Source organism: Carcharhinus amblyrhynchos, chromosome 20 (genome assembly GCF_965287045.1).
Source record: "Carcharhinus amblyrhynchos chromosome 20, sCarAmb.v2.hapA, whole genome shotgun sequence".
Taxonomy (NCBI): domain Eukaryota; kingdom Metazoa; phylum Chordata; class Chondrichthyes; order Carcharhiniformes; family Carcharhinidae; genus Carcharhinus; species Carcharhinus amblyrhynchos.
In genome coordinates this window covers 18,899,329-18,922,905 of record NC_137343.1, presented here as the reverse complement: position 1 = coordinate 18,922,905, position 23,577 = coordinate 18,899,329, and the positions used below count along the sequence as shown (strand labels likewise).

At 41.1% G+C, this 23,577-nt stretch overlaps 1 protein-coding gene across 1 annotated transcript in view; it reads right to left on the bottom strand.

Moving 5' to 3' along the window:
• Positions 1–22,452, bottom strand: part of LOC145355806 (protein-tyrosine sulfotransferase 2-like) — an 82,247-nt gene extending 59,795 nt beyond the window's left edge. Inside the window, exon 1 of the mRNA XM_080208196.1 lies at positions 22,333–22,452. The gene's annotated coding sequence lies outside the window, so the exon portion shown is untranslated. The remainder of the gene's footprint in view (positions 1–22,332) is intronic.
• Between the last annotated feature and the right edge of the window lie 1,125 nt (positions 22,453–23,577).

Below are 23,577 nucleotides of genomic sequence, written 5' to 3'. Positions count from 1 at the left end.
CAGCTTTAATGTACTGTAGACACAGCGAACACAGAAGACATTAACAGCTACATAGAAATGCAGCACAATGCATAAACAAACTGAAACACATGTAACTTGACAATCAAAAATCTTAATTCATACAGAAAGATGTCCACAGTTAAACATCCAGAAGAAATAACATGCAAAACATGGTAACTAATTCACAGCCATTTCAGGAAATGCTATATCAGTGATGAAAGCACCAGCTCAGGTCAATTTTAGTTCATCAAATTAATACTATAAAATTCGTAAGTGCTTTGAATAAAATCCTACCTATAAAGTATCTTTGTATAAGAGATTCATATGGCAACAGAATGCTACATGTTATTTCAGGGCCTAAGCAAGCACAGCCCACAGCAGGCATACAAGTTGCTATAGCATTGAGAAAATATGGTTGCTGCAATGACACTGCTGGTTTTGGAATTTGTACAAATAAATGAAACATCTTTACGTCTTGAAACTACCAATGAACTGCTGAGACTCCACATCACTAAAGAACAGTAATAGAAGCATTTCTGTTGCAGTCAGCAGAAACTGGAAGACCTCTAAGCAGCAACTGTTCAAAAAAATACATTGTTACACACTGAATAACAAAAATAGAACTATTCTTCAACATAGGAAAATAGTTATCGGTCAAAAAAGTTGAAAGGTCATTTAAATAAGTTATAAATGGGTTAACTGTTTTACATAGAGATGAGTAATAATCACAATATGCTTATAGACTGAACCCAACAAAACAGGAAACAAGAGTCATCTGCTAGCAGCTGGCCTTTGTAAAGTCATGTTAATCTTAACTCCTGCAAAAAAAACCTGGAATCCTCCATGACACAAGGTACTATGGGAGCTTAAAATGGTTAACACTAGGAAATGGGCTGGAGATCACAGCACATGATTAACTGGCATCTGTTCATTATGGTCAGCATGTTAAATTGGTACAGCCTGCTGCTTCACATGGTTGCTGTTGTGTTCAGCCACGCTTTTCATTTGCAGAACAAAATCAGGAGGGGTGCCAAGATTGAGAGTGCACCTCAAAGGGGAGATCTCTGCTTGGAGACATCTTGACAAGACTGTTCCTACCTCTCTTCAAAATGGAAGGGAGGGAGTCGAAGAGAAGCAGCTGAATGAAGGGGTTTTCTGTGAAGGACCAAGCAGAATGCTTGTAATATTGTTTTTTTGTTGTTCAAAAGAAGGGGGGTTTTGAGATTTGGGAAACAAGCCATCAGCAAGGTTGGCTTAACTGGTGGAAGTCTGCTTGGAACAATTTGAGGGCATCAGAAGATTTGAATGGCATGTTCTGTTGGAACTTGGGAGTGCCTTGAAACTTGTATTGCTACCTGTCTGCCATGTTATAACATTTAAGGCCAAATGCTGGAAAGTAGATTTTTTGTAAATTTAGTGTGGTGTTGTCAGTGCAGATTCAATGTGAGTAATGATACTCTGCAACAGTTATAGAGCTTGGAGTGTTAAACAAGAGACTGAAGCTTGGGCTATTGCTGGAATGACTTGTGAAAAATCGGGAGTCTTGGAGTCGGTCAACATTAGGTGACTGGTCCATGCCAATAGTTCCAGTCATCAAGAAGAATGATCAGTAAGGATTTGTGGAGACTTCAAGGTCACCATTAATCCAGTGTTATATGCAGAACAGTGCTCGTTACCCCAGATTGAAGACTTATTTTGTGGGTCTGGTAGGATGCCTACACTTCAGCAAAATTGACCCAAGCCAGGCTTACTTACAGATGAATGTGGACAAGAAGTCACTGAAACTTCTGACAACCATGATACATAAAAGCTTGTTCTGGTACCGAAAACTGCCAGTTTTGCATCGAAGCGCAATGGATAAGGTCCAGAGTGGACCAAGCAAAGTCTGGTGTTATCCGGATGACATCCTAGTCACTGCAAGAGGTGAAGAGGAACACCTTCAAAACTTGGATGCCACTCGCCAGAAACTGGAATGGGCTATGCCTGAAAGTCTGCAAGGACGACTGAGTTCTTCCAATTCTCTGTTGAGTATTTGGGCACGTGGTTGACACCACTGACATTCACAAATCTCCTTCTAAGGTTAAGGCCATGATAGAACTGCCTGCACCTCAAGAATATTAACCAGTTATGTTCCTTTCTGGAATTCTTGAATTATGATGGAAGATTTGTCCTAAAACTAGCAACCATTCTGAAACCATTAAAAAGCATCGTGCCAGAATGAAACATGGAAGTGGTTGGATCAAAAGATGCTTTACTTAAATCCGAAGCTCTCTCACATCGTACGCTTCCCCACCAGTTATCTTGTGAAGCATTCCCTTATGCTGTAGGAGTGGTGGTCTCCCACATCATGCCATCAGGTGAACAAAGGCACATTGCTTTTGCGTCTCGAACCTCGAGCAAGGCTGGAAGTAACTATGCATAGATTGAAAGGGGAGCATTTTGGGATCATCTTTGGAGCAAAGAAATTCCATCAGTTCGTGTACAGGAAAGGATTGACAGTGCTGAAGGACTATCGTCCACTACCATTTTTAGACCACAGACAAACAGACACACACACAGACACACAAGAATTCCATCACTAGCAACAAGTAGAATGCAAAAGTGGGTATTGTCCTTGTCTGCATATACTTAGGCCATTAAGCATCGACAGTCAAATCTATATGGTAATGCGGACAGACTCAAGGTTGCCACAGCCAGGTAGTCAGACGGACGTCTCCAGCGGGAATACCTTCTACTTCGAAGAAGTAGTCAACACACCTGTTACTTGTCAGCAAAGCACACACTGAGCGATCTCAGAAGTGATGGATCTGATTTTACGATGAAAGACTTCGGAACCAACACCTAACCTGAAACCCTACCACTCCAGGAGATTGTGCTGTCAGTAGGCAGGATGTCTTTGGGATGCTTAGAGTGATCATTCTGTCACCATTGAGAAAGCAGGTGTTGGAGAAACTACATGGAGGGCCACTGAGCAATTGTATACTTGAAGGAAATAGAAATAAGTTATTTCTGGTGACCTAAATTGGATGCAAAAATTGGAGATAAAGCTAGAACATGCTCTTTCTGTGCAAAGGTAAGAAACCTGCCATCCTTAGCAACATGATGTGGCGATGCCGGTGTTGGACTGGGGTAAACACAGTAAGAAGTCTGACAACACCAGGTTTAAGTCCAACCGATTTATTGGATAGTAAACTCACAAGCTTGAGGTTCTCCTCTTCGTTAGGTGAATGACGTCACCTGACGAAGACAGGAACCTTGAAAGCTTGCGAGTTTACTATCAACTAAATCGGTTGGACTTAAACCTGGTGTGGTCAGACTTCTTACTATCCTTAGCAACACTCATGGTCTGAAGAGGCTTGACAATGAGTCTATGCAGATTTTACAGAACCTTTTGAAGGGCATATATTCTTAGTAACAGTCAATACTCACATTAAGTGGTCAAAGATTACTGTGATGAAATCGTCTTCTCCAATTAATTAGATCAAGATTAATGTAGTATTTAGTAGTTTTGGATTCTGGAAAAACTGGTTAGCAACAACAGACCTCAATCCTACTATTCTGAAGCAGTAGGGTTTCAGATTAGGTGTTGGTTCCAAAGTCTTTCATCGTAAAATCAGCTCCATCACTTCTGAGATCGCTCAGTGTGTGCTTTGCTGATAAGTGACAGGTGTGTTGACTACTTGTTCGAAGTAGATACTGACCATTACTAAGTTTATTTATTAGTGTCAGAAGCAGGCTTACATTAGCACTGTAATGAAATTACTATGAAACCCCCTAATTGCCATGCTCTGGCACCTGTTTGGGTACACTGAGGGAGAATTTAGCATGACCAATACACCTAACCAGCACGTCTTTTGGACTGAAGATACCAGAGCACCTGGATGAAACGTGTAGACATGGGGAGAAGGTGCAGACAGTGGCTTGGAATCAAAGCCGGGTTCCTGGCGCTGTGAGCCAGCTGCACTAATCACTGAGCCACCCCAAGTTTTAAAGTTTCATACAAGAGAACAGTATTCAACATATTAGGTCTGCACCATGTCATCCTGCTACTCACGGACTAGCAAACGTTTCATTCAAACCATGAATCATACCTTGAGGGCAACCAAGGAACAAAGATCGCTGATTAAGCATCTTAAATTCCTACTAGTGCATAGGAATACTGTACATTCCATGAAAGACCTCTCCTGCATTACTAATGATGAAGGGACAACTTGACATTGGATCCACTGAAATCTCCGAAAACTAAAGAGATCACACAAAAGCAACTACAAAAGGACAAATGGAATGGCAGGAAAGCAAAGCACAATACAGAGTTATCCAACAAAGACAAGGGATTTGGCTGTAATTACTCCACAGGAGAGAAACAGGTTCCTGCCACAATCCTTGCAGAGACTGGACTTGTCTCTTATAGTGTCCAGAGATGACATCTGGAGGAGATGCTGGCATTGGACTGGAGTAAATTGGCTGGAAGAACAGATCCACCAACAATCGAACCTGCTGAGAATCCAGATTCAACTGTATAAAGTCTTGACCCTGAACTTTCTTATAGCTCCGATATCAACAGACACTTGATACGTAACCCCTCATCCATTGATGATCAACACCAGTTAAAGACACCACCAACAACGTTCATGCAAAGATAGAAATACCAGAGGTTACTAGTAGTGTAAAGACAATGCCAGAGGTTTGCCATCAACCATTTACAAAATGACAACCTCCAGACCATCTGTCTTATTAATAGTGACTGACACGATTATTGTTCATGTAAAACTTTTTGGTCACGCTCAATTTCAGGGAGAAAATTTTATGTATTCTGTAGAAGTGATGTAATAAGTCCCTAGAAGAAGCTATGTTTGAAACACGTAGCTGTAAATAAGGCTCCATTGCTTTAAACCCTCTGTTCTCCTTAGCACTATTTTTCAAAATACAATTATTATAAGTTGATCAAGTGACTGAACAACCCTAGTTCCAAGGGTGCAGCAGGGTTTGCCAAGAGTAGGCCAGGCATACCTAAAAATTAAGTGCCAACCCAATGAATCTGTAATACAGGTTTACTTGCATGCCGAACAATAGCATGCAATAGACAGAGCCAAGTAATCCCAAAACCGATGGATCAGATCCAAGCCATGAGGTGCTGCCATATCCAGTTGTGAGTGGTGGTTGACCATTAAACTAACTGGGAGCAGGAAGCTCCACAAATGTCCTCATCTTCAATGATGGGGGAGCTAGCACATCTGTGCAAAAGAGAAAGCCTGAGCTTTTTCAACCATGTTCAGCTAAAAGCGCTGAGTGGATGATCCATCTCAGCTTCCTTCCAAGAATTCAGGATTATGTATGCCATCTTCAGCCCATTCAATTCACTCCATAATTGAAGGCATTGGATACTGCAAAGGCATTGGGTGCTGGCAACATTCCAGCTAGAGTACTAAAGACTTGTCTTCCAGAACTAGATACACCCCCAGTCAAGCTGCTCCAGTACAAGAACGCAAGCATCTATTCAAGCATTTGAAAAATTGCCCAGGTACATTCTCCCTACAAAAAGCAGGGCAAATCTAGTCTGGTCATTTATCACCGTAATTTACCCTTAATCATCAGAAAAATGATGGAAGGTCAGTGCTATCAAGTAGCACATACACAAATAACCTACTTATGGCCACTCAACTCCTGACCTCATCTTCAATCTATTGCAAACACAAACAAAACAACTGAACTTCAGAGGTGAGGTGAGTAACTGGTTAGCAGAAAGGACACAAGAGTGGGAAAAATGGGAGGTTTTCCCAAATGGCAGGCAGTGACGAGTGGGATACCACAGGGATCAGTGCTAGGACCCCAGCAGATATTAATGATTTAGATGAGGGAACTAAATGCAATAATTCCAAATTTGTAAGTGACAAAGCTGGGTGGAAAGACGAGTTCTGAGAAGAATGCAGACATGATTCAGTGTGATTTGGACAATGAGTGGGCAACTGCATGGCAGTTGCAGTACAATAAGAGGTCATCCATTAGCAGAAAGAGCAGGAAAACTGATCAGACTAGTTGGCTAGAAATTAAGAGAGAGGAATGGACATGTAATCTAGGTGCCCTTGTACACCAATTGCTGAAGGTAAGCGTGCAGATGCAGCAGGTGGTAAATAGTATTATTGTGAGAGGATTAGAGTACAGGAACTGGGATGTTTTGCTCCAATCATGTGGGATCTCAGTGAGGCCACATCTGGAATACTGTATGTAGTTTTGGTCTGCTTATCTGAGGAGGAATGTTCTTGCTATGGAGAAAGTGCAGCAAAAGTTTACTAGACTGATAGCCAGGATGGCAGGACTGATTTACAAGGAGATCGAGTCAGTAAGGACTATATGTGCTGGAGTTTAGACGAATGAGGGGAAACAGGACTGGACAGGCTAGATGCAGGAAGGATGTTCCCAATGGTAGAGGAACACAGAACCAGGGGTCACAGTCTAAGATAAAGTGTAAACTTTTTAGGATGAGAGGAGGAAAAATGTCTTCACCCAAGTGGAATTTGTTACCATAGAAAGTAGTGGAGATCAAAACATTGTATGTTTTCAAGAAGTTAGAAAAAAAGGTTCAGGCAAAAGGAATCAAAGAATATGGGGTGGGGGAAGGCAGGATCAGCCTAGCGTGTTGAACAATCAGCCATGATCATACGGAATGGCAGAAAAAGCTCAAAAGGGCCAAATGGCCAACTCCTGCTTCTATTTTTTATGTCCTTGGCATCAAGACAGCACTTGACAGTGTAGGTTCAAGGAACCCTAGCAAACTCCATGGGAAAAAGGGAAAAGTTGTTCATTGGCTGGAGTCATATCTAGCACTAAGGAAGATAGTTGTTGGACAGCATTCATCTCAGTTACAGGACGATACTGCTAGAATTCCTCAGGGCAGTGTTCTAGGCCCAACCATCTTCAGCTGTTTCATCAATAACCTTCCCTTGCTGTCCCTCAAGGTCAGAAATAGGATGTTCTTTTTACAATGTTCAGCATTATTTGCAAATCAGCCAATACAGTCAGTGTTCTGGATTTCCAGAAGGCATTTGACAAGGTGCTGCACCAAAGACTGCTACATAAGATAAAGGTGCATGGTATTATGGGTAATGTATTAGTTAACCATTCCTCTATCCATACTAACAGAAAGCAAAGATTGGGGTAAATGGGTGTTTTTCTGGTTGGCGATCAGTGACTAGTGGTGTGCCTCAGGGATCAATGGTGGGATCGCAATTGTTTACGATTTACATAGATGATTTGGAATTGGAGACCAATTGTAGTTTGTCAAAATTCACAGATGACACCAAGATGGGTGGCAGAGAACGTTAAAAATCTGCAAAGGGATATACATAGTCTAAGTGAGTGGGCAATGATGTGAGGTCCTGTGACATGAGGTCATCCATTTTGGGAGGAATCACAGCAAAATGGACTATTATTTAAATGGTAAAAAAATTGCAGCATGCTGCTGTGCAGGAATTTCAAGGAGTTGGTTTGCAGGTGATTAAGGCGGTAAACAGATTGTGTCCTTCATTGCTAGAGCAATGGAGTTTAAAAACAGTGAGGTTATGTTGCAGCTGTATAAACGTGCTGGTGAGGCCATACCTGGAGTACTGTGTACAGTTTTGGTCTCCTTACTTGAGAAAGGATATACTGGCACTGGAGAGGGTCCAGAGGAAATTCACTACGTTGATCCCAGAGTTGAGAGGGTTAGCTTATGGAGGAGAGACTGAGTAGACTGGGGCTAAACTAATTGGAATTCAGAAGAATGAGAGATCTTTTAGAAACATATATTATGAAGGGAAGAGAGAAGATAGAAGCAGGGAAGTTGTTTCCACTGGCGGGTCAAACTAGAACTAGGGGGCATAGCCTCAAACTAAAGGGGGAGCACATTTAGGACTGAGTTGAGAAGGAACTTCTTCACACAAAGGGCTGAGAATCTGTGGAATTCCCTGCCCAGTGAAGCAGTTGAAGCTACCTCATTAAATGTTTTTTAAAGCAAAGATAAATTTTTGAACAGTAAAGGAATTAAGGGTTATGGTGAGTGGGCAGATAAGTGGAGCTGAGTCCACAAAAAAGATCAGCCATGATCTTATTGAATGACGAAGCAGGCTCGAGGGACCAGAAGGCTTATTCTTGCTCCTTAGTTCTTATATGCAGCAAAAATTGGGCAGAGGTGTAATGTGAATGCTACTTGCCAGGTAATGAGCATTTCTAACAGAAAATAATCCAATTATTTTGCCATGATATTCAATGGCACCATCATCACTAAATCTCATACAATAAACATCCTGCAAATTGCCAATGACTGGAAGCTGAATTGGACCAGCCACATAAACACTGTGGTTACAAGAGCAGGTCAGAGGCTGCGAATTCTGCAGCCAGTAACTCATCTCCTGACTCCCCAGAGCCTATCCACCGTCTACAAGATACAAGTCAGGAGTGTGATGGAATACAGAATGGGTGGGTGCAGCTCCAACATCACTCAAGAAATACAATATCACCCAGGACTAAGCAGCCCTCTAAAAACTGGTACTCCGTCAGCAGTGGAAGATATGAATGTTTAAAGTAGTGGACAAAGAGACAGTGTGTACTATCTACAAGGTGCACTGCTGTAACTCATCCAAGCCCCCTCTTCAGTACCTGCTAAACCTCCGTCCTCTACCACCTAGAGGTAGAAGAGCAATAGATGCATGGGAAGATCACTGCCTACAGGGTGTTCTCCAAGCCCAACACAATCCTGATTTGGGACAATAATCACCATTCCTTCAGTCAGTGGTTTGAAAACTGGGACTCCCTTCCTAAAAGCATTGTGGGTGTAGCAACACATGGGCTGCAGCGTTTCAAAACAAAAGTGGCTCATCACCGTCTCAAGGACAATTAGGGATCAACAATAAATGCTGGTCTAACCAGTGATACCCACATACCAATTGTTTTTAAATTCGAAAGTACCCAGTGCTATCATTGTTAGGTCCTAAGTGAATGATCTCACATTTATCCGCCCCAGCCACTGCCATTTGCTTAATCTATCAATACTTGCATGCTGAAAGCAGTGTAATCAGCAAAATTGGATACATGGTTTTCCAGCCTGTCATCCAAGTCATTAATGAATACTGCGAATAGTTTGAGACCCCAACATAATCCTTACAGAAAATCATTAGTCATATCCTGACAATTCAAGAAATTGCCCATTCTCCCAGCTCACTTACTTTTCTTTTGCTCAACCGATTTCCCAACAGGGTTAAAAATTTATCTTTGCTGTCATTAACCTTAATTTTAGATAACAGTCTATTCTGAGACTGGATTCAATACCTATTGGAAATCCACACAAATATCAGAAATTCTCCTATCCAAACAGAATTGTCAGGCACAACCATCCTTTACAAATCCATGCTGGGTCCCTGATCAGGTGACATTTGAGATGTTCAGTTACCCTATTCTTAATCAACTGTAGTGACTTCTCAACAATAGACATTTAGCTAATTAGCCTATAATTTTACAATGCCATGTTCAATTGCCATGAAGCCCAATTCTCATTTAAATTAATGAATTAAATTAATTTTAGAACATACTGCTTCAGAAAACTATGTTAAACATATTTGAGAAATGCAGCTTTTCTGACATGCTAATTTGTTTATCCAAATCTAATTTGCTTATCCAAAAGCACCCATTAAAATCATTTTGCCTTTGCAACATGCTTGTTTAATCTCAACATTTATACAAGCTACCAGTTCAAAAGAACAATACAGCACAGGAACAGGCCCTTTGGTCCACCAAGTCTACGTCAATTCAGAAGTCTTTCTAATTTAATATTTCCATGCCTCTACAAGGTCATATCCTTCTATTCCCCACCTATTCATATTTCTATCCAGATGCCTCTTGAACGCTGTCATAGAATCTGCTTTCCACAACACCTCCAGCAGTATGTTCCAAGCATTCATTAACCTCTGTGTGAAAACGTTGCCCTTTCCCCTTTCACTTTCAACCTACGTCTCCAAGAACTGAAAAAAGAGTGACCAACCACTCCATCCAAGTCTGTCATTATCTTGTAAACCTCTACCAGGTCCCCCCTCAGCCTCCAATGCTCCAGTGAAAACAATCCAAGTTTGTTCAGCCTTTTTTCAAGGACCTGTACAGAGGCCAGGGCTAATGCACAATTATAGCTGGCCTTGAATCCTTTCCCATTTCTTAATTCTCCCCATAAAGTCTCCATTGCCTACTTAACTCTCATTACACCCACTCTCTATTGAATAGAATGATGTCATCCATAATCATTTAGTTCACTCCCCCCAGGTCCCATTTGTTCCATTTTCCTGTGACCTTACAGCCTGGCATATTTAATTCCCCAGTCCTGATCAATTTCCCCCTGTGTCTAATTGGGTTTTCTCCAGGTGCTCTTGTTTACTCCCACAGTCCGAAAGACATGCTGGTTAGGTGGATCGGCCATGCTAAATTCTCCCTCAGTGTACCCAAAGTCGAGTATAGCGACGAGGGGATTTTCACAGTAATTTCATTGCGGTGTTAATACAAGTTTACTTGTGACACTAATAAATAAAAACTTAAACGTTAGAGGCATATCTCCATAATGGCTGCCATATCACACCCTCAAAGTTGAATTTGTGCCTGCAATTCATTCAATTTGTTCTGTTACAAAGGGCCAGGCGGGAATCTTGAAGGGCTACAGGTGGTGGTTGATGATGTCCTCTATTTTGTTTGCCACATTCAGTTGTGCGAAATTAAGACAGGGTAATAATTGGAGCATGGAGTCTTTAAATTAGTGTTGCATATTTACTCACACCTTCTTATTCTTGGCTGCCACTGTTCTTTATCAAGATGGCACCCTGCATACCCACATCCAATTTATCCCTGTAACTGCTAAGATCCTACGACTACACCCTAGGACATTACTGCCGATCAAAGTTGTTACCCATTGTTTTGCAAAGGAAAAAGCTTCCATAATAACCTTGTGATTCTGATGAATACCAGAGCTGCTGTGCATATGAGGTGCTTGTGCTTTCACTTCTCTCATATGTAGCATTTTCTAACATGAAACTAACAGAAATATGTACAGACTGCCAAAATGTGGGACAGTGCAATAAATCTTTACAATATTAACCAAACAAAATCACTTCCAATTGCAAAGACTACTCAGAATTGCTCTACAAAATGGAAACATCTAATAGACTTTAGTACTATAAATGAAGTGGACAGACAAATCATTCTGCAGTACAATCTTTTATAGCTAGCACAGGGACAAGATTTTCAACTCAGAGTCTCAGAGAACATCAGTGACCTAATACGCCACTTTTTGGAGCACAGCAACTTAAAAAGGGGAAACTTTCAGGTTACTATGTAACTTACTGGGAACACTGCAAAGCAGCCACCCCAGACTGTTGTGAAACTTTTGCTTGTTGAAGCAATGAACTCAGTTATTAAATGGCATACTGCCATGCAAGGACCAACAAATATCAACAGCTTTGCCCAGAAAAGGAAAGGATTAAGTTTCATTCAGGAAAGATCTAGTGATGATTGCAAAGCACTGTAAATTCATGATGCAGAGGGGCCTAAATGTCCCTTGAAAATGAATTTTGCCATCTTCCATTATTAAAATAAAAGCAATTTTGCTGTCTGAGGGAAAAAAGCCCAGTTAATGAATTTTCATCAAATGGTGTTCAGAATTGGTACATAAATGATGGGTTTAGAACTGCACGACCAATTCAACAAACATTACTAAAACAAGACCCAGAAAAGCATAATGGCTGTAAAATGATCTACCTTTTGAAGATATTATTCAAGATTTAAAAGCCCTTCCACTGCCTTTTCTCTCCTCAGCGGGCTCTTATATTCATGTACCTGACGTACAAAGCAATCCACTAAATTAACAAAACATGGTTACATTTTTCAAAATATCAATTTTAATACTTCAAAACAAAACTACTCTGGCATGGTTTTCTTCCCAGAACCATTTCACTGAAAGACTCCTCAGCTAAATGCATATTCCAGGCTTAGCGAAATCCAGTTCTTTTCAGCTTGCTTTCAAACTTCTCATTTTTACTGCCAAGTAATATTTTTTATGCTATTGGAAGAGTTAACCACCATTTCATGAAGCGTGATGCACATATTAACTACATCACATACTTCCTTCCTGTTGCATTTCAGGGGCTTTGCTAATGTGAAGTAGTTCTAATAACATTTCCTGTCCTGTAGATGAGCTTTAATTGTTCCTAGTCATGGTTTGAAAAATGCAGTAGCCCCAAGATTTGCTTGAGCCAAGCAGTAACACTAGAGATTCTGCTGCAACAAGAATGACCAGCACACTACATTAACCCATTTTTATACTGCTGCGTATTAGCTAAAAGTTAATTACATACTGCGTATCAAGGGTTAGGATCAATTTTCCTTTACCAAAATAATATTCAGGTTCTAGACTTAGACAGGTCATTACCACCTCTCCCACACTACTACAGGGTGGTCCAATGGTTTTCTAAATGGAATGATCCAGTTCTGCTTCCACAACAGCCACTGCTGAGAAAATTGCAGGGGAAGGTGCTTTTAGTCCAGTTGCCTCTTTTTCTTTACAATACATTCATTTCAGTGGATTCTCAAGCACAGGTCCACCAAAAAGCCCATGATGAGTCTTGTACCTGGGCCCTCTTTAATTCAGAAGATCTCAGATCAGGAGCAAGTTATAAAACAGCTTTTGAGCCATCTTTGTCCCTTCCGAAACAGGATCACTTGGACCTTCTGGTACAAATAGTAGTCACATGCATTTGGAAAAGATTTTATGGATAGACCAGGAACAGACATTACTCCCAATTTTCATTCTTAGAAGACCAATAATTTGACTATGGAGCTGTGAAAATAAACAGAATTGAAGTTTGAATAACAATTTTCACTACATGTTGCATTTGAGGATGTCACAAAGTTAACAAATTTTCTTGTAAAATTTTGGATGTTGCTGCATTTTCTAGTTTGATCGAAGTCAAATCAGTACACATGCACACAGCTAGTGACATGGCTGCAAAAGGATGCCCACACAGCACAGTGTCCCTGTGACTGAGGATCAAATACCTTGTGATAATCCTCATAAAAACTGTAGTAAACAGGAAACTAGTCTTTCCTAGCAGCTGCATCTACAGACCATGTGGTAGCTGTACAAACATGGCTATATTTACTATTTTAGTTATTTTCTCACTGTCACAATAGGATGTGCGAGAGTGCAAGTGCCCACTTCTACCAATGAGTTCCTTAATTTCAACACCCAAAAGTAATTCCAGCTTTTTTAAAAACTACTCCAAATCAGAATATTAGCTCCAAATATTTTTCATTCATACAGTTTAAATTTCTTAAACTGAAAAAAGTCAACATAAACACTGGCAGAGATGATTGATTGAGACAATGGGGCCACAAAAGCAAACAGGATATCCTTCACTGTCAGCATGTTGTCAGTAGCACTAATACTAAGCATTTTAGACACCAATAAACTCAATGGAAAAACCACTAAAATAGAGAAACTACCAGGACATTCAAGTATGTGGTGATTGCAAAACTTGCTCTCAAGAATTTGAAAATTCTCTCCCAATTGGGATAGGTACCTTGCAAAAATGATACAATCTGAAGGGTGCAGTTAAAATAAAATCTAATTCATAGCATTGGTTCCAAGATTCACCAGTTCAGCAATTTTTGTGCCATTGTTAACGCTTGCTAAAAGTGAAAAGCCACCAGATACTGAAAATCATCAACTAGCCTTGTTCCTTCATTTACACATCTCCAAAATTATTATTCATTACTCCCCTGGAGTTAAACACGACTCAACTCGATTACAAAACGTCATATATATGAAATTTCAGAAGTTTTGAATCATTCTAGGTTGGTTAAAATGCCAAGATTATATCTTATGAATTTTCAGTTGCATGTGGCCTAGTTTTGATCAAATGAAAATTAGGTATGAAGTTTTTTTGATAACTCTCCTAGGAAACACCTTAAGGCAAGTTGTTGCTGCATTAAGGTGATAATACTAATTTTTCTTTAGCCTCTGTTATAAATGGCATTATCATTCATAGTAGTGATGCTTCAACAATTCTGTTCAGCAACCACCTCTGGCTCCCTCATGATCACCTGTGATCAGTGCTCCTTCCACTCACATTGTCGGCCACTTTAGGACTTGAACAGCAAGTTAGGTGTAAAGATTCGCATTCTAATCAGTAATCTCTAAACTGTCTGTGCTTTATATGCTCTGTCTGAGGCCAGAACTCTCCATTCACCTGACGAAGAGGGAAACCTCAAAAGCTTGTGCGTTTACTATCAAATAAATCAGTTGGACTAAAACCTGGTGTTGTCAGACTTTTTACTGTGTTTCCCTCATTTTGGCCAGCTTATGTGCTTGGCAGCAAACTCCAAAGTAAAGTGGATGGATAACCTTTGAGCCAATTGCTGGAACCTATCATAATTATACACTAGGTTTATTGAAAAGGACCTGTGCTTAGGAAGCAGGCAGGATTAGCAAAAAAAAAAGTGTAAAAGCACCTTTCCCAGGATCAAAACATAGGTTATTACTGAATCTGTACAAAAGTGAAGAAGTGAAGATGCTGGAAATCTGAAATGAAAACAGAAAAGGCTAGGAATATTCAGAGATCAGGCAGCATCATGTGTAGGGTTTTTGCTGACCCTTCACAGTGAAGTCATGATCAATTTGAAACATCAACCTGTTTCGCTTCATAGATCCTGCCTGACCTGCTGAATATTTCCAGCATTTTCTGCTTTATTACTGAAGCTGTAAACTGATTTTCCCCAAGCATCTGCTTTCACGATGGAGTGGGTTGTACCACAAAACCATAGTTTGAAATGAAACACTTCCTGTTCTTTGTACCAGATCCCAGGTTTATCTGTGATCTTTCAAGCAACACCCATATAATTACAGAATACTGTAGTTACAGGATCTTATTCCCCTTATGAAACTAAAGTTATCCTCTCCAGAGCTAAAAACTACAACGCTAAATGGTTATGCTCCAATTCAGTCATTTTCTTAAATTATTTAACATTTGCTCATTTGTACTCACCCTGAAATGTAGAAACAATGATCAATTCATTAAATTTCTTTCAAAAAGACTGCCCCATTAATGATAAAGACATTTCCTACTCTGCCAACAGATAGAGAAATCCCTTTTATTGAATAATGAATTTGCTTTTAGTGTTTATTATTACAGATTTACTGGTACTATTCAGTACTTAAAAAACTCTACTTGCTATTAGAGTGTAAAGTGAAAATCTAAAGTGCTTTCAACTGCACAAGCTTTTATTCAGCCACAATGGTTTCTTGGTTCTTTCATTAAGTACCAAACAAATCATATTTTCTCCCTTCTTTCCATTTTCCAACCACTTGTGTCCCCAGTTTCTCTCCTCTCAAAAGTATTCACGTTTTCCTAGAATGCACTCTAGAGGTAGAAGGAATTCTTCAATGCCTCAAGTGCCACTGCCTAACTTGTGGGCCTAATTGAACAAAGAAAACATTGACACTCGAGGCTGATCACATCTTCATTCAACAGCCAGATATCAATTCTCAAGTTGTCACTGGATTGGAATCATGAGCAAAATATGGAGTTACTTAAGTGACAAATGGGGTTGCCTATGAAGCAGCTGAGATTTACTTCCTCAGACATGCTCTAGAATTATTGTCATTCAGTGTCATCTCGATGTGCTCTAACAAACAGGAATCTGGAGTGAAACATCAAAGAGATTCTTTAGGTTTGTAGTAAATACCAAGTTGAAGCAATTAATGCCATAAAAATGAGAGAGAGATTTTAAGTTTCTATCGAAGAATCAGAAGTAATTGAGTGCAGATGTAACTAATCTGAGAACAGCTTTTACAACAGGACAACCTTGCCACAGTGTCCTTTGGAGAATTTCACAATGGTGTTGAAGCATGCAGTTTCAATGGCCACACTATATGAAGAATTTGGCATTGTAAAAAGCATTAAATCCTCCTCCGAGATGAACATTGCCAGACCAGTGAAAAAAGGAGCCAAAACTTTTCAGCAAAGCCCAAAGGGAGGAAAAAATGTAAACAAAAGAAAATTGACTCCAATATCCTTCATACAGCAATGTTCTCTATTCAGGTCTTCCTCATGATGACTACTGCTTAGCAAAATGAAAACAACAGGATAGAAATAGATACCATGAAAGCTGAGCTCCAAATCTACAACAAATTTTTAGAAGAAAACAAAGACATTTTAGTTCGGAAACAAAACTCAATGCCACTAGAAACAAAGAAAAGCATGAATACCAGTCATTTCCATGCTAAGGTGGGTACACTGGCTTTAAATTTGCCTCTCTCTCCTTTGGAGTTTGGAAAAATGGTATTACTTAGATTTTTGAAGTGCACTATTAGAAGTTTTTTGTGGGCAAAAGCCATAAAACTCAATTCAAAAAGATTACAAACCTTAATACTTACACCAACAATCCACATAGTCAATTGCATTCTGCCCACCACTTGAGCTCAATGCCCTTCAGTTAGAACAACTGAATACCGCAAAAGCTATGGGTCATGACAATGTACCAGCTGTAGTACTGATGACTTATGCTCCAGAGCTTAACTGTTCCATTATAGTTGGCATCTGCACAGCCCAGATACGTCCAGTCCACAAAACAGATAAAACCAACCCAGCCAATTACCAACTCCAATAATCTATGCTTATTTAGCAGCAAAGTGATGAAAGGTAGTGCAATCAAGCAGCAGCTACTCAGAAATAAACTACGCATCAATGAGCAAGTTATGTTCTGCCAGGTTACTTGGCTCATTACAGCTTTTGTCCAAATATGCTGATGATGATTGCCACCAAGAATGGACAAAAGTATGGTGTATGGTGGAAAGAGTATTGGCTTTAAATTTTTGTACTGTTACAATCGCTACACTATATATGAAATTATTATACTATGTATACTCAGTAATTACTTAACCAATAAAACAATTAATGCAATGGTAGAAGCAGCACACCGTACTCATTTTAATTAATTATATTGGCTTGGCAAACAGGCCTTGGCTTGACTTGCAAACATTTCAGTTTCTGTCTATGCACAAAATGTTGGTGGGACAAAATAGCTGTCCTCAAGAGGGAAGGCAAGGGTGGCTGCTTTTGACATCAAGGCAGCAAACATTTGACTGAGCATGGCATCAAGGAACCCTAACAAAACTGGAATCAATAAGAATTGGGGAAAACTCTCCACTGGTTGGAGTCTTGTCTAGGACGGAGGGAACACTTTGTTCAATGAGCCTTGGGTTTGACTTTTCCTGTGTTCCTTGTACATTCAAATTTACAAGTTACTCACCTTTTAAATAATAATCTACTCTTCTATTCTTTTGACTAAAGTGAGTAACTTTGCATTTCCCATGTTGTAATTCATCAGCCGTCTTGTTGCCTATTCACTTCTTTGAATCTAATACTACTCCTACCTGCCCAAGTGATCCATAAATGGGTCTTCCTCGCTAAGTTTTTGTTTTGCCATGAAATGTATTTTTGTTGGATACATTAAATAGTTTCTTATATTTCCCACTGTTCATTTACAACCATCTATTTACCCATTCTACCTTAGCAATTCTCCCTTCGCACCTAGTTGGCTTTAGTATTATGACCAAAATTTCAGTTGATCCTTTACTAATTGATCCTACTTTATTACACAATGCCTCATCCAAGATTGGAATCCACTTGGGATGAACCTAAGTGCATTGGTCCAAGAAACAATAATATTCTAGACCACTCTTGCCAATTTGATTGTCCCAGTCTTTGGAAGATTAAAGTCCCTTCCATAATTATTACATTGCAGCTTATAACAAAAGCAGGATTTCTTGTTTAATGCTCTGTGCAATGGTATAATCACTGTTAGGGTGGCTATAAATATTCAGTGTTTTCTGATACTTGCTATTTCTAATTTCTGCACATAATGATTCTGACATACTGATTTTACTTCATGATCTTGAGGTCAGAGCCCTTCTCTTTAAAGTCCTAGTCTTTATGTCATAATTTACTGGAGGGCTATCCCTCTTGTTGCCATTTCGTGTGACTTTCCAAAATATTGTGTAGTCTGAAATATTTATTGCCAAACTTTGATTACCATGTAACTATGACACTAATGGCGATTTGATTTATCTTTACTTGGATCATTAGTTCATCTATCTTAGAGATGCTTTGTGCATTGAGATAAAAAATTCCTAGTTTTTTTTAAAAACTTGTATTCCTTAACCATTCATGTGCAACTTTTGTTAAACTTTCAATTCTTTTCTGTCCCATTCTGCTTGTCCTTATCTACACTGCTATTCTCCTCTATCATCTCCACTTGTCTTCACCTGAAACTAACATCCCTCTACCTCACTTCACTTGAAGCTACTATTACCAACACCGCCCCCCCCCCCACCCCACCCCCCACAAACCCCGATTTGTGCCCTGGATATTCAGATTTCCCTACTTTGGTTTATATTTAGTTGGATATTCGATAAGTAATAGATAAGTGGATATTTCAGCCAATCATAATATTCTATATACACACATCAATCATACTTTTGGAAGATGCAATGGTAATATATATGTCAGAGGGTCTTGTATTATATATTAAGAAATAAATTTTGCAGAATGCATCAATTTAATGTGCAGAAATCTTAATGCTGATTATTATGATTTTCAGTCACAATTGAGTCAATATTTACCATTGTAAATTTCAATGTCACTTCTTAGACATAAATAAGGAGGCCATTCAGCACATCATATCTGCACCAACTCTCATCGTTTGATGGCTTTCATCTGCTGGCATCGCTGTGAAGCACATTAAATATTGTCTAATGAGCTCACCACCTCAAACATAAAATTATAACTCATCATCTGCACTAACCATTCACAAAAGCATTTAACATAAGAAACAGGAGCAGGATTAGGCCATCTAGCCCGCCCCGCCATTCAACAAGATCATGGCTGAACTGAAGTGGATCAGTTCCACTTTGCTGCTTTCTCTCCATAACGCTTAATTCCCTCGTCTATCAAAAACCTATCTATCTGTGACTTAAATATATTCAGCGAGGTAGCCTCCACCACTTCAATGGGCAGAGAATTCCAGAGACTCACCACCCTTTGAGTGAAGAAGTTCCTCCTCAACTCTGATCTAAACTGCACCCCCCCCTTATTTTGAGGCTGTGCCCCCTATCTCCGCTACCCTTTCTAAGCAGGAAGAATCTCTCTACCTCTACCCTATCTAGCCCCTTCATTATCTTATATGTCTCTATAAGATCCCCCCTCAGCCTTCTAAACTTCAATGAGTACAGACCCAGTCTGTTCAATCTCTCCTCATAGGCTAACCCCCTTATCTCTGGTATCAGCCTAGTGAACCTTCTCTGTACTCCCTCCAAGGCCAAAATATCCTTCCGCAAGTGCGGTGACCAAAACTGCACACAGTACTCCAGTTGCGGCCTCACCAGTGCCCTATACAGTTGCAGCAAGACCTCCCCGCTTTTATATTCTATCCCCCCCCCTCGCTATAAAGGCCAACATTCCATTCGCCTTCTTGATCACCTGCAGACTGGGTTTTTGTGACTCATGCACAAGGACCCCCAGATCCCTCTGCACCGTAGGATACTGCAGCTTTTCACCCTTTAAATAATAATCCCTCCTACTATTATTTCTACCAAAGTGGATAATCTCACATTTGCTAACGTTATACTCCATCTGCCAGGTCCTCCCCCACTCAGCCTATCCAGATCTCTCTGCAGACTTTCCGCACCTTCCAAGCGATTCGCTTTTCCACTTATCTTCATGTCATCAGCAAATTTTGTTACCCTACACTCAGCCCCCTCCTCCAGATCATCTATGTAAATGGTAAACAGTTGAGGCCCCAGCACCGATCCCTGTAGCAATCCACTAGTCACCAACTGCCAACCAGAATAGCACCCATTGATTCCAACTCTCTGCTTCCTGTTAGACAACCAATCCTCAATCCACGCTAACACCTTACCCCCAACTCTGTGCACCCTAACCTTTTGCAGCAACCTTTTGTGAGGCATCTTATCAAAACAAAAAGTTTTAAAAATGCTTTCAGTCGTTCTAGTTTTTTTAAATTTATTTTTTTACAGGATGTATGTGTTGCTGGCTGAACCGGCATATGTTGCCCATCCCAAACTGCCCTCCATTTCAGAGGGCACTTGAGAGTTAACCACGTGGCTGTGGGTCTTGGCCTTCTCCCAAGAGTAGAATGTTTAAGTAATTAATGGGATGCTTATGTATTATTCACAGAATCCCTAGCACAGAACTAGGCCATTTAGCTTAATGGAATTACACCAGTGCCTATACTCTATACCAGACTCCTCTCAACTGTTATTTGCAAATCAGGGAAGAAGGACATAACAGCGCACAAGGCCTATGCTTTGACGTCCCAGTCAAATATGGTGTCACTCTATCAACTGCACTGCCTATCCGATTTAATTATCAGAGTGATTTCCAAAAGTTTTGTCCAAAGAGAACTTACCTTCCGAGTCTTGCAGCCAGTACATATTCTCAGCATCATGCAAACAAGGTTGCAGACTTTGGGCAAGGCAGACCAAATATGAACAAAAGCAAAATAATGCGGATACTCAAAATCTGAAATAAAAACTCAGAAAATGCTGGATAAACTCAACAGATCTGGCAGCATCTGTGGAGAAAGAAGCCAAATTAACATTTAAGTCCAAATAAGCTTGCTAGAAAACTGAAGGGGGTAAAAATTCTGTCGAAGGGTCATATGGACTTGAAACATTAATGCCATTTCTCGCTCCATCGATGCTGCCTGGCCTACTGAATTTACCCAGCATTTTCAGTTTTTAGATTAAACACAATTTTTTTTATTTAAAAATTCCAGGCTTTGCAAAGTTAGTACACCCAAAGAAGTGAAAGTCCAAGGAACTAAGAGATGTATGTGTCTCCTCCCACAATCCAAAGATGTGCGGGTTAGGTTGATTGACCATGCTAAATTGCCCTGTTGTGTCAGGGGGATTTGCAGGAGAAATACATGAGGTTACAGGTTCAGGATCTGGGTGGGATAGTTATTGATGCAGACTCCTTCTGCACTGTAAGGATTCTATGACTCGGCCTGAGTGACACAGGTTGTGCATCTGCCCCTGTAACACCTCCACCCACAATGCACAAGTCCGTTTCTGCACAAATCAGTCCTGGGCACGGTTGATGGAAAGCACCATTGATTAATGAAAAGCCAAATGCTTACGTTAATCAAGCACAGCTCCCTCCATCCCCAACCCTTCTCCACGGTGCTCAAGCCAGCTTATCACTTGGGGGTGTGGGAGGAGATGGGGGAGAACAGGAGCTGGTAAGAAATTTCACACCCAGAGGAACAATTATGCACAGCGTTTTATGTAGAACAACAGAAATTGAGCCCAGGTAGGGCACTGCTTCTCCTCTGTTTGTGCACCTCATGCATCCCCTTTCCCAGGCCCTGGACAACCACGGTGCCTCCTCAGCTCACAAACTGATTGCTTCACCTGTGAAGACGACAGCCACCATGAGGACAATATTGGAGTGAGGACGGCCAGAAATCACTGGCAAATTGCAAAAGGGACTTGCGAATTTACACAATGCCTTCCACATCCAGCCCACAGGAGCATCTTGGGAGTGTAGTCAATGTAGTGGTTGAGGTTGGCTGAACGATAGAGGTTGACCAAGAGAGCTGCCCCGATAACGTCCAGCACTTACGAAGGGTCATCCAGACTTGAAACGTTGTCCCTATTCTCTCTCCACAGAGGCTGTCAGACCTGCTGAGATTCTACAGCATTTTCTGTTTCAGATTGCAGTATTTTGCTTTTATCTGAATGTCCAGCGTTGCTCTGGTGCAGACCAATGTCACTCTCAATCTCCCTCACTCGGGCTGTATGTGTGTGCACCATCACGTTTGCATCAATGCAGTGGCCTTCCCCCCAACACACGCACATACAGCACCAGGCAGCCTCGCACGTTGTTCAAAAAGGGAGTAATTTCCAGCACAATCTATATCAGTGGTGCAGCAGTGTGGATTTTCCCCCAACCCTGCTCTCGACACCCGTTTATCATAAAGCACCAGTTATCACACTCACTATCCCCCTGGCTGGCTGGCTGGCCGGTCACAGCACCTCAATCACCGCCACTGACTTCGTATGATTGCTTTCACACACAAATAAAAAGCAGCCCCGGGACGATTCGGGGACTGAGGAGATTCGGTACCCGGTTAACCTCAGTCACTCACTCAATCACGCCCCCCGGGGATGTTGAGGCGAAGGGACGGGGGGAGTTGAGGAACGTTACGTTCATATCAAACCGCTAACGGCGCTCACTAACTTACCATCCCTCATTTCGCCCTGCAGAGTTTTTCATCTCGCGGCTGGCTCACTCACTCGTTCACTGGCTCGCGCTGGGCCGCCCGTTACTGGGCGAGTCTCTCGCGCCGCTGCCTGGCCATCGCTCGCCGGCCGCCGCCGTCACCACCACCACCCTCTCCTGCCTCTCCCTCCTCCCGCTCTACTTCACTCCACTCCGTTCAGCTCGAGCCGGCCACTGCTTTCAAAATCACATTTACGTCTCCTCGCGACCGCTTCACCCGGCCTGGCCCCGCCCTGCCGCTGCTGGGCGCACGCGCGCATCTCTGCATCCGTTGAGGGCGAAGCCAACAGAGAGGGGAGAGATTTGGCCCTGTTACTGTGGACCCCCCAGTGCCTAACACTGGCAGCAATAATACTCAGAAGCTGGTCAACCTTAACCTCGGAGGGCTGTAGAGACAAGGTCATTTAGCATGTTTAAGATCGAGATCGATTTTTAATCAGTAAAGGGAAGCAATAAGTTTAAGTTTACTTATTGTCACAAGTAGGCTTACATTAATACTGCAATGTCGTTATTGTGAAAATCCCCTAGTCGCCACAGACTGGCGCCTGTTTGCGTACACGGAGAGAGACTTTAGCATGGTCAATTCACCTAACCAGCAGGTTTTTTGGACTGTGGGACAGCACCTGCAGTTCATTGCAGTGTTAATGTAAGCCAACTTGTGACAATAAGTAAACTGAAACTTAACCTTTGATTCCCTTAGTGATTAAAAATCTATCTTGGTCTTAAACATACTAAATTACCTTAAGGAAACCCACACAGAGAACCCAAACCAGCAATTGAACCTGGCTCCCTGGCGCTGTGAGGTAGCACTCCTAACCACTATGCCACACTGCCGGTTATGGGGATAAAGCAGGAAAATGATGATAATTATCACGTTGGATTTCATTGAATGGCAGAGTACACTCAATGGGCCAAATGGCCTACTTCTGCTCCTACATCTTATGATCATCAACATTTGATTTGATTTATTGTCAACATGTGTTGGGATACAGTGAAAATTATTGTTTCTGGTTTGCTATACAAACAAAACGTACCATTCATAGTATAGGGGAGAAGTAAAGGAGAGAGTACAAAATATAGTCATAGCCAGGGTGTAGAGAATAATCAACTTCATATCAGGTAGGCCCATTTAAGAGTCTGATGGCACCAGAAAGAAGCAGGATGCGTGGTGTTTATTCAGCACCATAATGGAAATGTCTTGGGGCTC